This window comes from Pseudophryne corroboree, unplaced genomic scaffold (assembly GCF_028390025.1).
Source record: "Pseudophryne corroboree isolate aPseCor3 unplaced genomic scaffold, aPseCor3.hap2 scaffold_1640, whole genome shotgun sequence".
NCBI classification, from domain to species: Eukaryota; Metazoa; Chordata; class Amphibia; order Anura; family Myobatrachidae; genus Pseudophryne; species Pseudophryne corroboree.
Window position 1 is genome coordinate 96,344 of NW_026968275.1, and position 12,257 is coordinate 108,600.

A 12,257-nucleotide genomic window follows, 5' to 3' on the forward strand; every position below is an offset into this window, starting at 1 on the left:
GAAGTCCCAGCATCCACTACGGACTACGAGAAATAGAATTATCGGTAAGTAAATTCTTATTATTGTGAGGTGTGAGGTGTTCAGAATAGACTGAAAATGAGTGGAAATTATGGTTATTGAGGTTAATAATACTTTGGGATCAAAATGACCCCGAAATTCTATGATTTAAGCTGTTTTTTAGGGTTTTTTGAAAAAAACACCCAAATCCAAAACACACCCGAATCCGACAAAAAAAATTCGGTGAGGTTTTGCCAAAACGCGTTCGAACCCAAAACACGGCCGCGGAACCGAACCCAAAACCAAAACACAAAACCCGAAAAATTTCCGGTGCACATCTCTAGTCCTAAGGATGTTATATCCTATTTAGGCATAGAAATCGACACGGTTAGGCAGGAGTGCAGACTCCCCACAGGTGGTAAGGTTGGTCAGGGAGGTGAGCGACTGTGCGAAGGCCAAGAAGGTCACGTTGGGGCAGTTGCAATCATTACTGGGGAGCCTAAATTTCGCTTCAGGGTGATTCCCATGGGCAGAATCTTCAAGAGGCGGCTGGAACAAGCCACAGCAGGCATGGCAACGAAGCACCACTTCATACGTATCACCAGGGAGCTTAGGGAGGACCTGCGGGTGTGGGAGGAGTTCCTCCTACATTTCAACGGTGTGCAAATCTGGCCCAAGGCAGTAGCGTCAAACCGCGCGCTGCAGTTATTTACAGACGCAGCAGGAGCTACGGGGTTTGGGGCATACTTGCAGGGCGAATGGTGCGCCCAGCAATGGCCACCTGAATGGGAGGCCGCTGGGATCACAAAGAATTTAGCGGCATTGGAGTTGTTCCCGATAGTCGCAGAGGTTGATATATGGGGAAAAAAGCTGGCAAACAGGCAAATCCAATTCTGGTGCGACAACATGGGGGTGGTGCAAGCCGTGAACAACCAGCGGGCATCATCGCCGCCAGTTGTCAGGTTGCTTAGGAGGTTGGTGGCGGCATGCTTGCACCACAACATAACATTCAAAGCTAGACACGTGCCTGGGGAGAAGAATGTAATAGCGGACGCATTGTCCAGGCAGAAGTGGGACGTCTTTAGGGCCGCAGCACCTGGAGCAAGTGCGGTAGGTTTAACATGCCCCTCCTATCTCTGGCAGATAGTCGATCAGAATTAGACAGCTTGGTGGAACGGTCCCTGGCACCAAAGACCTGGAAGGCCTACAAGGCCGCATGGGAAAAATGGCGGCAGTTCCAAGTGGCAGGGGATACTGAATCCAAGCCTCCACAGCATCAATTGTTGGCAATCTTGGACAAGCTCAGAAGGGAGCAGACTTCCAGGGCCAGAGCGAACGCGATACTGGCAGGTGTATCCTTTTTTCAGAAACTGGCAGGCAAAAGGGACGAGACAAAGAGTTTCATAGTACGCACTATAATGAGGGGCTGGGCAAGGGCGGAGGTTAGGAAACCAGATGCTAGAGAGCCAATCACAATTGAAAGGCTGAGGAAGCTGATAGAAGCGGTCCCAAGCGTCTGCCGTGACCAGAGCGAGGCGAGGTTGTTTACAACGGCGTTTATCATGGCTTTTAGTGGGGCATTCAGGGTTAGCGAATTGGTAGCGTAGTCCAAAAAGGTAAAGGAAACTGGCCTGCAGCACAGTAGCGTTAACGTAACGAAAGACGCGGTATTGTGCAAAATACGTCGATGTAAGACAGACCAGAACGGAAAGGGAAAATGGGTGCAGCTACGTAGGCACGCCGACGCTACGGTCTGCCCGGTAAGGGCGGTCGAAGCTTTTGTGGTCACAAGACCGGCAGGCGGGGAGAATTTTCTTGTGCACAAGGACGAGACTGCGCTCACCAGGTATCAGTTCTCAGCAATATTGAAGAGATGCGTAAGAGCACTTGGCTGGCAGGCGGAGAAGTTCGGGACACACTCGTTTAGAACAGGGGCGGCCACGTCAGCCACTAGCGAAGGGTGCGCGATCGAGGAGATCAAAGCATTAGGCAGGTGGGGTCCAACAGCTATAGGCGCTACATTAAACCCCTCACCGACGAAACAGAAAATATCTAACTATCATATCCCCCTCCCTCTCGCACACATCCCCATCCGCAGGAAAAAAGGAGGCAAGGCAGATATGGATCGTCGGCCATTCATACATTCACTGGGCGGCAGCAAGGGCCGCCGGGAGGTCGTATGGAAGGCAGTTGGGGCTAGCGGAGAAAGATGGGAATGTACGCTGGTTCGGGCAAAGAGGGATGAAGTGGCATGGCCTGAGGGGCACCTTGTTATTCGGGGAAGAAGCGGCTGGCAGCCCGGACACCATAGTATTACACCTGGGGGGTAACGACTTGGGCGACATGAAATCCCTCGACCTGATCAGGATAATACGGGCCGACCTAGCGTGGGTAAACAAGCGATGGCCGGACGTAGAGTTAAAATGGTCTAACATCATCCCCAGGCTATCTTGGCACGGAGCATGGAGAGGTGCTGGAATAGAGAGGGCCCGAAAAAGGGTCAACGCTGCCGTGGGCAAGTGCGTTGCAGCGCTAGGCGGACGGGTCATACGGCAAAAGGACATCAGCCAAAAGAACGGGGGCATGTATAGGGGCGACGGGGTCCATTTGTCGGACATCGGGATTGACCTGTTCAATAATGCGCTTCAGGAGGCGCTGGAGGCCGGGGGTCAGTAGCTGGTTGCAGGGTGGGGGCTTCGGGTCTCGGGGGGGCATCCGAGATCCTCGTGTGGCGGGAAGAAGCGGCATGGCAAACGGGAGGAGCCAGCTGAGGTTGGCAGATTCACCCTCGGTGAATGGGCACACGCTCGGCTCCAGCCTTAGACGGTTGGGCCAGTGAGCTGTGTGCCAGGCGAGCGTGATATGCGCCCGGAGGGCTGGTTCCCCAGGGGCATTGCCGCGGTGCCTACCGGGTAGGCAGGGCACGCCTCCAGGTAATCAGGAGGGGTCAGTGACCCATTTGCGCCTTGCCCACCATTTCTGTCCGTGCCCTGCAACCTTGTAAGGTAACATGGAATAAGGTAATGGAAATAAACTGTGGCCAGTAATTCGATCCAAAAGACATGTGTCAGACTCTTATTTAAAGGGGAGTTTATTTGAGCGGTAAAAAGGGGGACGCCGTGGGTCGACCTCTCCCCCTTAGTCTCATATACTACTGAATGGTAACTTGAAAATGTGAATTTATTCCGATAGGTCGACTTTTAATCAATAATATTTCCAGCGTACAGAGACGAGTTTATAGATATTTTTTAGACATAATCTTGGTTTGTTCTGTGGTCACATCTGAATTTCCTCAATAAAGCACTCCTTCTGCTTCCTCTCTTCCCTCCCTCTACTGCTGTCTGAGATTCACATTCACACTACTGTGTGGCTGCTGCACTCATTCCGGCAAGTAAGATGGAAAATTAGATCTTTTTGTCCTTCGTGTTCTACAGTACTCTCCTGATCCTGAAAATGTACATCTTGGCTAGAATCACGGGCCAGATCCGGCTGCGGAATAAAGTAAGTGGCACATTCTTTTTCATGATCCAAATGTAGTGTCGTGTGTCTGTGGTGAGGCAGGTAACTGAGAACCGCTTCATCGCAAGGGGCAGTGTCGGACTGGGGCATGTAGGGCCCACCAGGGGAATGCAGTGGTAGGGGCCCATGTTTAGGGGTGTGGTCAGTCTGCAGAGGGGGTGTGGCCTGCCACCTCATTGGTTTGACTAACCATTAGAGAGTACAATGTCTGGGCCCCTTCATAAATATATACAGTAAATTCAGCTGCTGCATGCATGATAATGTACCAGATTAATAACAGCAATGCACTGTAGAAAATACACCATAGTCCAGTATAAGGTAACGTGTATAATGTATAATTCAAGTGCACAGTCTGGAACCTGATCCTTAGAGCAGGCAGAGGGCCCACCAGTGGTTTCCCATGTACCCCTATGGGCCAGTCCAAGCCTGGCAAGGGGTTAAACTTTCTCTGAAAAGTTTATAACCCTTGTAATTCCGCCAGGGCTGACACTGAAGCCAGGAGTGCACAGTTCTAGTTGAACAGCTCAGTCCCAGGAGATAAAACATTCCCTACTGTGGCTGTCTTTCTTATGGTAAAGATAAAAGTAACATAATGCTATTAGCATCTCACACTCCACACTCCACAAAGGGCTTCAGACTGCAATCGCTGCCGCTGCAGTGATCCAGTCTGAATTACCCCCATAGCAGTAGCGGAACTACCACCAGTGCAGGCGGTGCCATGCACTGGGGCCCGCCACTGTCCAGGGGCCCAAAGCCAGAGCGGCATGTAATGAGTCAAACTGACTCATTACATGCCGCCTGGCTGTAGCTGTGTGCCGCCGCCGCTGAGGAGAGGGGCGCACTGATTATGAGGGGGGGGGGGGGGGGGGGGGTGAAGGAGGAGGAGGGAGGTGAAGGAGGGAGCCGCAGCAGCGCTTTGTAATTGGTGGAGGCGCTGCTGCTGCTGTCCCTCTCATTCACCATAGGCTGTCCTCCGCCGCTGTGAATGCTGGGATGCGCTTCCCAACATTCACAGTGGCGGAGGGCAGCCTATGGTGAAGGAGAGAACCAGCAGCAGAAGTGCCTTCACCAATTACACGGTGCTGCTGCGGCTCCCTCCTCCCCCTCCCTCCTCCTCCTCCTTCTTCTCCCTGGCTGCCCTGGATGTGCCAGAAGCTGCACGAGGAGCCTGAGCCAGCGGGAACAGTAAGTATGTCTATTCTATCTATCTATCTATCTATCTATCTATCTATCTATCTATCAATCCTGCCTTAATATGTAAAAAGTGGGGACTGTCTGCCGTAATGTGTAAAAAAGCGGGACGCTGTCTGCCTTAATGTGTAAAAAAGAGACGCTGTCTGATGTAATGTGTAAAAAAGGGGGACGCTGTCTGCCGTAATGTGTAAAAAAGGGGACGCTGTCTGTCGTAGTGTGTGAAAAAGGGGACGCTGTCTGTCGTAATGTGGAAAAACGAGGACGCTATCTGCCGTAATGTGTAAAAGGTTGATGCTGTCTGCCGCAATGTGTAAAAAGGGAAATCTATCTGCTATAAGGTGTAAAAGGGGCTCTACCTGGTGTAGGGGTGCTACCGTGCGGTGTAATTTGAATAATGGAGACTACTGTGCACTGAATTGGTATTATTTTGTGGCCACACCCCTTCCCCACGAAGCCACACCCCTATTTTTTTTGCGCGCGCCTAAGGTGTGCACTGCTCCTGTTTTACATGTAGTAGGGGGCTCTGATGCCATTTCTTGCCTGCGGTGTCCGGACCAAACCCCACGAAACAGCGCCCAATCGCCACCGTTCCACCCCCTCCCGCCCAGCGATCGACTCTGCCTGTCAATCAGGCAGAGGCGATCACATCCCTGCTATGGCCTTCGGCCGTCTGGCGTGCGCCGGTGCACTACGGTGCCGGCGCATGCGTAGTAAGGACCTGTTTGCTCTGTTGCGTTAAAACGCAGCAAGCGATCGGGTCAGAATGACCCCCTTTATCTGTAAATGAAATCACTGACTTACCAGATGTAAATGCAGAAGGCCAGCATTACCACCAATGAGAAGAAGTAGAAACATGTCGCTGCAATCAGCAATCCTGCAAGAAAGAAACAGGTTCTGTGAATAAGCGTCATGTCATTTACAGCTGTGTTACACATAGATCAATTCCTTATGGGCATAAGCGCAATACTAGACAAATGATGCCCCAATGTCACCCAGCTGCTGCCAGCGGAAGATGTCACTGATCCCTATTACTAACACATAGCACATATATGTCTGACTTTCATCACTGTTAGTTACCTGTGTCTGTAGGAACATAAGGGTCTTCTGTCCCCTGGACACCGGCATGGTCTGCGGAGACACCTACATGTGTGGCTGATGTAAGGCCACGGAGAGAATAGAGAAGATTAGCAATGTGTAGGAAGATGGCACTTACCTTCAGTTGCACAATAGGTGCTCCCTGACCTGCTGTAATAATGAGAAATATCATCAAAAATGTCTGTAAGTATGAGAACATTTCTGCACGTCTTTCTCTGACAAAAACTACCTATCGAAAGCAGAGGCGTAACTAAGGGGGGTCGAGCAGGGCATGTGCCCTGGGCACCGTGGCAGACCCAGTAGAAGGGGGTGCCACTGGCCAGGGCATTGTACCTGCTCGTCCGCCTCCATCAATGTGCTGCTGATGCCGGGTGCCTGCTCTGTGACAATGAGCAGCAGAAGCAGAGAGTGACAGTGGGGGTCAGAGGAGCATGTGCTGAGCCCCGATTGGTGGAACCCAGCACATGCTCATATGACACAAGTAAGGGGCGGGGCAACAGCAGCATCTTCTACAGCTCTTCTCCTGGGCCCTGGCTGGCAGCGTGGAAGAGGAGGGAGCAGCAGCTTGAGGCTACAAGTCATCAAGGTGAGGGCACCTGTGTGTGTGTCAGGAGCGGTTCTTGGTGTGGACAAGCAGTGCCTTCGCCCGGGGCGCTGCGGCCTGGGGGCGTGGCCGCAGTAACCCCGCAGGCACGGCTGCCTACCCGCTCCCCGCTCCACGGCTGCAGGAGACGCCGTGGGCAGTGTGGGCGTCCACTGCAGCCGGCTCCAGTGACAGACACTAGAGGTCAGTATTGACCTTTAGTGTCTGTGCGGTGCTGCTATGGGAAAAACGTCATGACGTCTCTCCCATAGAGAGGAGCCGGTGGCCACACGGAGCAGCAGCAGTGGTCGGGAAGCAGGAGCGGGGCAGTGGTAAGTATTGTTTATCTTTATTTTTGTGCGTGTATGTTTGTAAGCAGCGACAGGGGGCACAGCGACAGGGGTCAAAGCAACAGGGAGCACAACTACTGGGGGCAAGAAAGAGGGGGCACACCTACTGGGGCAAAGAAACGGGGCACAACTACTGGGGGCACAGCTAATGTGAGCATGACTGTGGCCACAACCCCTCCCCTATGAATCCACGCCCCTATTATTATTTTTGCACGCACTAACTGTTCTGCTGCGGGGGGGGGGGGCATTGGAGACTTTCGCACTGGGCGTCACAAGGTGTAAAAACCGGCCCTGGTGTGTGTGTGTGTGTGTGTGTGTGTGTGTGTGTGTGTGTGGGACCTTGACCCTGACTGTATACGTGTCCATGTCCCTCTCCCCCCACCAGTGTGTCTCCATATCCCTCTCTCCCCGCCAGGGTGTCTCTCCATGTCCCCCTACGCTCATCAGCAGTGTGTGTCTCCATGCCACCTACCCCTCATCAGCAGTGTGTCTCCATGCCCCCACCCCCTCCAGTGTGTGTCTCCATATCCCACTCCCATATTAGCAGTGTGTGTCTCCATGCCCCCTACCCCTCATCAGCAGTGTGTCTCCATGCCCCTCCCCTCATCAGCAGTGTGTCTCCATGCCCCCACCCCCTCCAGTGTGTGTCTCCATATCCCACTCCCATATTAGCAGTGTGCGTCTCCATGCCTCTCTCCCCCCACCAGCAGTGTGTGTCTCCATGTCCCCCTACCCCTCATCAGCAGTGTGTCTCCATGCCCCCACCCCCTCCAGTGTGTGTTTCCATATCCCACTCCCATATTAGCAGTGTGTGTCTCCATGCCTCCCTACCCCCATCAGCAGTGTGTGTCTCCATATCCCTGTCCCCCACCAGTGTCACCATGCCCACCACCCCCTCCAGTGTGTGTCTCTATGCCCTACATCCCCCCACCAGTGTGTCTCCATGCCGCCCCCCCCTCCAGTGTGTGTCTCTATGCTCTACATCCCCCCCACCATTGTGTCTCCATGCCAGCCCGCCTCCAGTGTGTGTCTCCATGCCCCCTCCCCCACCACCAGTGTGAGTATCTCCATTCAACATCACAGGGGAGCTTGTCTACCACATTGCGGTGTTAGTTGCATATGTTAGTACATATGTGATTAGCATCGCTGCGGTAGGGGGCGAGGAGCAGCAATGTATTTTAATACATCCCACCCTCTCTGTCAGAATGCCAGCACAGGGCGCTCAGGTGCGATCTCCCTGACAGCAACAGCATGGGCTCCCAGCGCATGGGACACACACAGAGACGCAGAGTGCGATGGCGTGTGCTGAATGACGACGCAGGGGGAGGTGATGGTGTGCTGAATGATGATGCAGGGGGAGGTGATAGTGTGCTGAATGATGATGCAGGGGGAGGTGATGGTGTGCTGAATGATGATGCAGGGGGAGGTGATGGTGTGCTGAATGATGACGCAGGGGGAGGTGATGGTGTGCTGAATGATGACGCAGGGGGAGGTGATGGTGTGCTGAATGACGACGCAGGGTGAGATGACGGTGTGCTGAATGATGATGCAGGGGGAGGTGATGGTGTGCTGAATGATGACGCAGGGGGAGGTGATGGTGTGCTGAATGATTACGCAGGGGGAGGTGATGGTGTGCTGAATGATGACGCAGGGGGAGGTGATGGTGTGCTGAATGATGACGCAGGGGGAGGTGATGGTATGCTGAATGATGACGCAGGGGGAGGTGATGGTGTGCTGAATGATGACGCAGGGGGAGGTGATGGTATGCTGAATGATGACGCAGGGGGAGGTGATGGTGTGCTGAATGATGACGCAGGGGGAGGTAATGGTGTGCTGAATGATTACGCAGGGGGAGGTGATGGTGTGCTGAATGATTACACAGGGGGAGGTGATGGTGTGCTGAATGATGACGCAGGGGGAGGTGATGGTGTGCTGAATGATGACGCAGGGGGAGGTGATGGTGTGCTGAATGATGACGCAGGGGGAGGTGATGGAGTGCTGAATGATGATGCAGGGGGAGGTGATGGTGTGCTGAATAATGATGCAGGGGGAGGTGATGGTGTGCTGAATGATTACACAGGGGGGGGTGATGGTGTGCTGAATGATTACGCAGGGGGAGGTGATGGTGTGCTGAATGATGATGCAGGGGGAGGTGACGGTGTGCTGAATAATGATGCAGGGGGAGGTGATGGTGTGCTGAATGATGACGCAGGGGGAGGTGATGGTGTGCTGAATGATGATGCAGGGGGAGGTGATGGTGTGCTGAATGATGATGCAGGGGGAGGTGATGGTGTGCTGAATGATGATGCAGGGGGAGGTGATGGTGTGCTGATGATGCAGGGGGAGGTGATGGTGTGCTGAATGATGATGCAGGGGGAGGTGATGGTGTGCTGAATGATGACGCAGGGGGAGGTGATGGTGTGCTGAATGATTACGCAGGGGGAGGTAATGGTGTGCTGAATGATGACGCAGGGGGAGGTGATGGTGTGCTGAATGATGACGCAGGGGGAGGTGATGGTGTGCTGAATGATTACGCAGGGGGAGGTGATGGTGTGCTGAATGATGACGCAGGGTGAGGTGATGGTGTGCTGAATGATGATGCAGGGGGAGGTGATGGTGTGCTGAATGATTACGCAGGGGGAGGTGATGGTGTGCTGAATGATTACACAGGGGGAGGTGATAGTGTGCTGAATGATTACACAGGGGGGGTGATGGTGTGCTGAATGATGACGCAGGGGGAGGTGATGGTGTGCTGAATGATGACGCAGGGGGAGGTGATGGTGTGCTGAATAATGATGCAGGGGGAGGTGACGGTGTGCTGAATGATGATACAGGGGGAGGTGATGGTGTGCTGAATGATGATGCACGGGAGGTGATGGTGTGGCTGAGAGATGACACGAGAGAGATGATGGTGTGGCTGAGAGACGCTGGGGGCAGGGTGTGACACAGGGGGCAGGATGTGACACAGGGGGCAGGATGTGGTCTTGTTGAACCACTGTTGCATGATGCTGACCTTGTTAATATTCCTTCACATACAGGCATCTTCTGGATGATGGGATCTCCTACAAGAATACTGATTACCGACTGAAGACTCCGTCTGCCTCAGAGGATACAGTTCTTCAGAGGTTCCATATCATGAGAAACCATCATACAGGTACGCTGCATGTTGAATTGAAAAGAATGTTCCCAGTGGCACATGAAAAGGGTTGCGTGCCATGTTGCCACACCCCATTTTCAGTGGCCACGCCCCTTCTGTTATGTGACCATGCCCATTTTTTTCCAGCACGCGCACACAATTTCTTTATAAGGCTTTTGATTTCTTTTTGGGTGGGGCATTCTAAATTTTATCACTGGGCTCCAAAAACCCTAGTTACGCCTCTGGTGAATAAATTCCATGCGCATGTGCGTGGTGTCTACTCTGTGGAGAGAGGGACTGGGGGGCGGTGCCAGCAGCTCCCACAGTGACAAAAACAGAAGGTGTGGCTCACGGGCACAGCATTTCCCACAAAGCCACACCCCGTCATGAGGCCACGCCCCCAAGTGCAGTGGTGCAGATTTCAGTTTACAAGAATGCGGAAGGTAAGACAATGCAGACTTGTGTGTATCCCGCATTTACACCTCCTTATAACTGAAAAGATGGAACAGTGGAGAGGAAATGCGTGTAAATACAGGGTGAGCACAGTAGGTGTGGGTTCATGTAAATGTGGGTAAGGGTGGGTTCATACAAATGCGGGTAAGGGTGGGTTCATGCAAATGCGGGTAAGGGTGGGTTCATGCAAATGCAGCTAAGGGTGGGTTCATGCAAACGCGGCTAAGGTTGGTTCATGCAAATGCAGCTAAGGGTGGGTTCATGCAAATTCGGGTATGGGTGGGATCATGCAAATGAGGCTAAGGGTGGGTTCATGCAAATTCGGGTAAGGGTGGGATTATGCAAAGTCGGGTAAGGGTGGGTTGATTCTAATGCAGCTAGGGTGGGTTCATGCAGATGCGGCTAAGGGTGGGTTCATTCAAATTCGGGTAAGGGTGGGTTGATGCAAATTCGGGTAAGGGTGGGTTGATGCAAATGAGGCTCTTGTATACCTGCAGAAACGTGTATACGCCTGTAAGGCACCATGGGAGTTTTAGCAGCCGTGCAAACGCTAAGCCGCCTCCCTCTGGGAGTGTATCTTAGCAGAAGTGCGAACGAAAGGATCACAGAGCGGCTACAAAAAAAATTGTGCAGTTTCAGAGTAGCTCCAGACCTACTCAGCGCTTGCGATCACTTCAGACTGCTCAGTTCCTGTTTTGACGTCACAAACACGCCCTGCGTTCTCCCAGCCACGCCTGCGTTTTTCCAAACACTCCCTGAAAACGGTCAGTTGACACCCAGAAACGCCCACTTCATGTCAATCACTCTGCGGCGGACATTGCGAATGATAAGCCTGGCTAGATCTTGTGTAAAACTACATTGGCTGTTGTGAAAGTACGTTGCGCGTGCGCATTGCGCTGCAGAAGTGCCGCTTTTTCACTTAATCGCTGCGCTGCGAACATTTTTATCTTGCGATCAACTCGGAATGACCCCCAATGTTGATGACTTTGAGGAAACCGAGCATTTGTGCTGCAGAAGTGGCGTCAGACCCCTCTTGGGTGTAAACCGTTCTGCATAAGGGCGACAGGAAATATGCTCTTTTTACATGACATGTGCATTTTTCTGAGCAGTTTAAGCCCATATGTGACTAACTCAGCATAGATCATAAGAGAAATGCTGAGTACTGCTAAAGAGAAGTTGTACTGTGCTCTTGTTATTTGAAAACTAACAGATATTCTCTGGAACAGATCTTTAGCTATCAGACTCCCCAGGAAATCAAAGGCAGATGGATAATCCCAGGGGCAGATTGGGCCCCCGGGATGCCATGATAGATTCCGTTGAGCCGGTCACGTACCCCCCTGCTTGGCCGGCCCACACTAATGTACTTGCTGGCGGCCGTGCTTCCGGGATCTGCATTACGCTGTGGAACGCAACCCGGAAGCTCCCATTGCACAGCCAGCGGCCTCTCTCTGCAGCCAAGCGCGCGGAGCAGGGAACTCGGCATCTCAGTGTGAGTCTGGGAGTGGGACAGTCTGGGAGTGTGAAAGACCAAAGAGTAGCCCCACAATGCAGGCAGCAGCAGCACGCAATGCCGAATAGAGGGAGTAGAACGCCGGACCAGCCCAGCTGAAGAATGGCGCCTCCTCAGCAGTCGGAGCCAAACAGTTAGGGAAGGTTAAGGTACGGGCTGCTATGCTGGGACCATTCCTCGCCACCACTCCTCCTCATCCTCAGCACCTTTCCTCGCCACCACTCCTCCTCATCCTCAGCACCTTTCTTTGCCACCACTCCTCCCCATCCTCAGCACCTTTCCTCGCCACCACTCCTCCTCATCCTCAGCACCTTTCCTCGCCACCACTCCTCCTCATCCTCAGCACCTTTCCTCGCCACCGCTCCTCATCCTCAGCCCCTTTCCTCGCCACCACTCCTCCTCATCCTCAGCACCTTTCCT

The 12,257-nt window shown here is 53.1% G+C and overlaps 1 long non-coding RNA gene across 1 annotated transcript in view; it reads right to left on the bottom strand.

Moving 5' to 3' along the window:
* Window positions 1-6,207, bottom strand: part of LOC135001353 (uncharacterized) — a 39,036-nt gene extending 32,829 nt beyond the window's left edge. The window contains exons 1-2 of the long non-coding RNA XR_010202859.1: window positions 5,788-6,207; window positions 5,512-5,584 (exon numbers count right to left, since the gene is read on the bottom strand). This is a non-coding gene — a long non-coding RNA (uncharacterized LOC135001353). The remainder of the gene's footprint in view (window positions 1-5,511; window positions 5,585-5,787) is intronic.
* Window positions 6,208-12,257: the final 6,050 nt, after the last annotated feature.